This window comes from Lycium barbarum, chromosome 4, assembly GCF_019175385.1.
Source record: "Lycium barbarum isolate Lr01 chromosome 4, ASM1917538v2, whole genome shotgun sequence".
Taxonomy (NCBI): Eukaryota; Viridiplantae; Streptophyta; class Magnoliopsida; order Solanales; family Solanaceae; genus Lycium; species Lycium barbarum.
In genome coordinates, this window is record NC_083340.1 from 49,251,980 (window position 1) to 49,256,406 (window position 4,427).

The window sequence follows — 4,427 nt, forward strand, 5'->3', positions numbered from 1 at the left end:
AAGAAGGATAAGAGTAAGAGCAATCGGCCGAATGATTATTATTCCACTTACGGTTACAGTGCCTCTATCGAAGCAGAACAAGTCTAATACTCGAGCCCTGGTTTTCGGGGATTCCATTTCGATCTAAACCCGGAAACCCATATCTTTATATACGAAATTACTTCTTTTTTTTAGCCCTGTCATGAATCAGCTGGTTCGAGCCATGGTCTACCCAGCAGTGCTTCATATCCAAATTGCTCTTTGTCTAAGATTGTACTAAAGGTACCAAAGCAAGCATCCTCTTTTGTTCTTTTGATTTTGGCTAAAAAGCCCGTAGGTTGTACGCCAACCATGCGTAGCTTGAATTGTGATGCCACAATGTTTAGCTATTACCGATCCCCAAGACGCCTTTGGTTGATGTTCACACCTGATCCACCGTCTGCACTTACTACATTCACTCTCGGAAATTGAAACAGGAATTGTAACCTCCCGATCTACTGTAGTGTAGTCAGCCTCACGCTGTGCCTAACTGGCGAGTCTGCCGTCTCCACAGCTTTTTCTTTTTCGGGCTGCTTCGAGTGCCGATCTTCGCTTGGGTCAGCTCCGAGGCTCTACCCTGGATTTTCATTACTTTCTCCCAGGGGCCTTTATCGTATCGCGCACCTATGTTCAAGCAATCGGGAGAGGCGCCGAATACATAGACGAGGCGGTCCTGGGATTGAAAGTTCATTCCCCCCTGCTCTGGAACTCCAACACTTGGGTTGAACAAAAAAGGTTCAATCTTGTGAAACCGTTGCGTAGGCGAAACCCGGCAGCCCGCCCAGAGTTTGACCTTCTCCGGTCCTGGATGGAAGCCTTACTTTCCTTCCTTCCCCCAGCAAGCAACAACACTGGGAGGAAGACGATCAGGATCTCACGCATGGCAGCTGTTGGAACAAAGTCCGAATCCAAGAGGTACCTACCTAGAAAAAAAAGGGAAACTCACCACTCACTGGTGAAAGAGGAGAGAGAAAGGACCAATTGAAGTCCCCGGTGACCAGCCATGGTCCCTGGATGCGTTTAGACACTTTCTTTACCTGCTCCCAAAGACATCTCCTCTCAGATATCAGGTTTGAGGCCTTGGACGAGATAAAAGGCCTCAAACATTTCTTTATTACTAAAAGGGATCTGAAGAAAAAGAGTTTGCTCATTAGAAAACTTTCTAAAGACTAAATTTAGCATAAGAAAGGGAAGCATGCATTGACAAACTATTCGACATACGACGGACCTAGCTTATTGATGTCATAAGCAATCTTCCTAGTCTAAGAGCATCCTGAAATCGGAAGTTCACACTCAGCGTGAAGGAAAGTGCTTCTACTCTCTCTGAGCCCTCCATACAGTGGCACATCACCAGCCTTGCCTTAGTTCTCTTCTCGTTTAATGCTGTCTTTTCAGCGCTGATGGAAGCATGCCAAGGTGAAGTTGACGATCTGTTTAAACTTTTTCCGGATCTTCATCTTGCCCTATGAGCTTATGCAGTGAGTGCCGATGTTAAGGATCCTTTAGTTCTGAGCGAGGGCTTGACCCATTGAGGAGGACATCTTCTTCTGCATCTCTCTTCTCAGATCGCCCATGATAGGACCCTTTGTCTATGTCGTCGAAGAGATGGTTTTGGGACCCCATTTCCGACAGTAGACATAAGAATTTTCTTATTCTTATTAGATATGAGATAGCTCTTTATAGCCTCTATGGCAACGTCTCTTAAAAACCTCGGTTATCACCCCCTAATCAAAAGACTTATCTTCAATTTCGTAAGAGAGACATCGGCACAACATTGTAGTAATATTATTCTATTGAATAAGAATTGTAGTAGGGTATGGGGCGCTAAATAGACATTACTGACTTGAAGCTCTGACCTCGGTTGTGAAACTAACGTTTGTCAGTTTCTTCCTTAGGATGATAGTTTCCGTTTATATAAATAGACCTGTTTGCCGAAACGTAGCTTTCAATCATATATAGAATTCGGAAAATAGTCAGACTAAATGAAAAAGGTAAGGCTTGAACTGGCACTGCTGGAACCCGTTTAAGGGTCGCTAACAAAAGGTGAAAGGAGGCCCTAGAGGAAGAATCTTTATACAAGTTCGAGGAGTGTAGCTTATAGTTAGAGTTAGCCGACTCAATAGAAGAATGAAATAGGTAGGATCAGAGATGGAAGTGACATCCAACATGGGAAGCTCGGTACCACTAGTAAGAGGAGTGGCCAAAGGACGAGAATCAAGCATGTCTGCACGAGGCAAGAGATCTAGGGCAAATTTTTGCTGACGAAGGATAAGAGTGCGCCCCTGCCGATACACTTCCATACCAAGAAAGTCGTGGAGAAGGCCCAAGTCTTTCATATTTTCATGAGCATGCAAGAACGAAATAAGAGCAAGTATTCCCTGTTGATCACTACCTGTGAGAAATATATCATCAACATATAAAAGAAGGTAGATACTATCCTCAGATGTGTGACGAATGAATAAAGAAGTATCACAGGCACTGCCACGAAATCCCTTTAAAGCACAATATAGTTCTGAAACAAGTGAAAAAAGCTCTGGGAGCTTGCTTCAGTCCATAAAGAGCTTTGTGAAGTCGGCAGACATATCCTGGATGAGCGGTATCCAGAAAACCAAGAGGTTGAGACATATAGACCTCCTCCTCAAGAGTTCCGTGTATAAAGGCATTACAGACCTCCAGTTGCTTAAGAACCCAATTATATGTGAAAGCGAGAGAAAGAATAATACTAATACTTTTTTCTTTGACAACAAAACGTGAAGGTCTCAGAAAAGTAAATACCTGCATGCTGATGGAAGCCTTTCTCCATAAAGTATGCCACTGGAGGAGTCCTTCCCTGCAATGTATGTTGGAGGGTCAGCTTCTGCTTACTTCCTTTTAGAAGCGAAGGTTAGCAAAGAAGAGCCATTCATGTTCTATTCTATGCCATGCCGCAAATTCAGTATACCAATGTTAGCGAATCAGATTCTTCAAAAGAAGAGTCTGCAGGGGCAGTAAATCTAGTTTCAAAATAAGTCAGAATCTTAGTGGAAGCTCTTTCTTTGCCAGCTATTCCTATGTCAGCTAATACTTTGTCAGAGGCTAAGTTCCCTCTATCTTCCGGGAAGAGAGTAGAAGAAGAAGTCCTCGTGACTCGGCTACATAAATTATCATATCATCCGAATAGATTTACATTGTCAATCAAATAGATAAATTGAGTTTTTTGTACTTGCCTTCCTACTAATAATAGATATGGTCGGTGATGTGATCCCCTTTCCTACCTAATCTAAGACAAATCTTAGTTTACAAGAAGTTTTCTTATGAAAGAAAGTGGAGGTTTGTTTTTACTCAGTGAATGTTGCTGAATCTCTCGCTCTATAGGAGTAATAAGCGAAAGGCGATTCTTTAGGCTACTCCGCGGAAGAGTCAACGCGAAAGAGTCAACGCGAAAGAATGGTAGTATTCAACTTTCTATTGTCAATGTTCAAGTTGTTTGTCTTAGCTTATCTTATTCTTCTTGAATTGTCTCGAATTTCAATAAGAGGTTGCTTCTTGCATCTTAGCTAATTCAACTATTTCATTGATCTAAGGATGAATTTCCCTTAGCCCTTAGGCTTCAAGCTAGAAAGCCGAAAGCTTTTTAGTCAACAAGTACGGATTTTTAGACAGGCATCTTTGAATAAGAAAGGATTGTTCCTGATCCGAAATTTGCAACACAACATAAGTAGAAGCATGCTATGCTAGCATAGAATAGTTGTACCGAGTGAAAACTGCTTTTCTTAGGATGAACAGTATAAAGATCTTCTTCGTCGATAACAAGCCTTTCCTTTCTTCATAAAGGAAGAGAACCGGAAAGCTTTGATGTGAGGAAAGTAAGTCTATAAAGACAGAGTAATTCTCTCTCTTCTGCCCATCACTTTATCTAAGCTCCAGTTAACCCAATGTAAGACAGAGGGATCTATAATCAGGCTGACTCTTCTCTTTCCAAAAGTGGAATGCTTCTTTTATGCCATTATCTTTCTGCCAAACCAACTAGTTCGATCCAACCCAGCAGACTTAGAGCAAGAAATGCGTACTTTCAGAATAAGCGTATCATGTTTAAATAGTTCCAACCTATTCTAAGATAAGATTCGAAAAGCAAATTAGTCGTAAGAAGATGACTAATTGTCTTTGTAAACCACTGATTCAAGGCCTAGTTGAATTACAGCTATTCTCACTTGTCTTTATTTCCCTTCTCATCCAGCTTGAGATCGGTTCTTACGTCGAGCGGGTTACAGGCTTAAAGAAAGCACTACTAGGCCCACAACTTCTTGAAGCCGAGAGGCTAAAGAAAAAGTCAAGTCCATCGACTGATGAAAAGAAGAAGTAAATGTCTCTTGTTCCTTATTCTTATGCAGTTGGTAGTTTGATGTATGCCATGGTTTGCACTAGGTCAT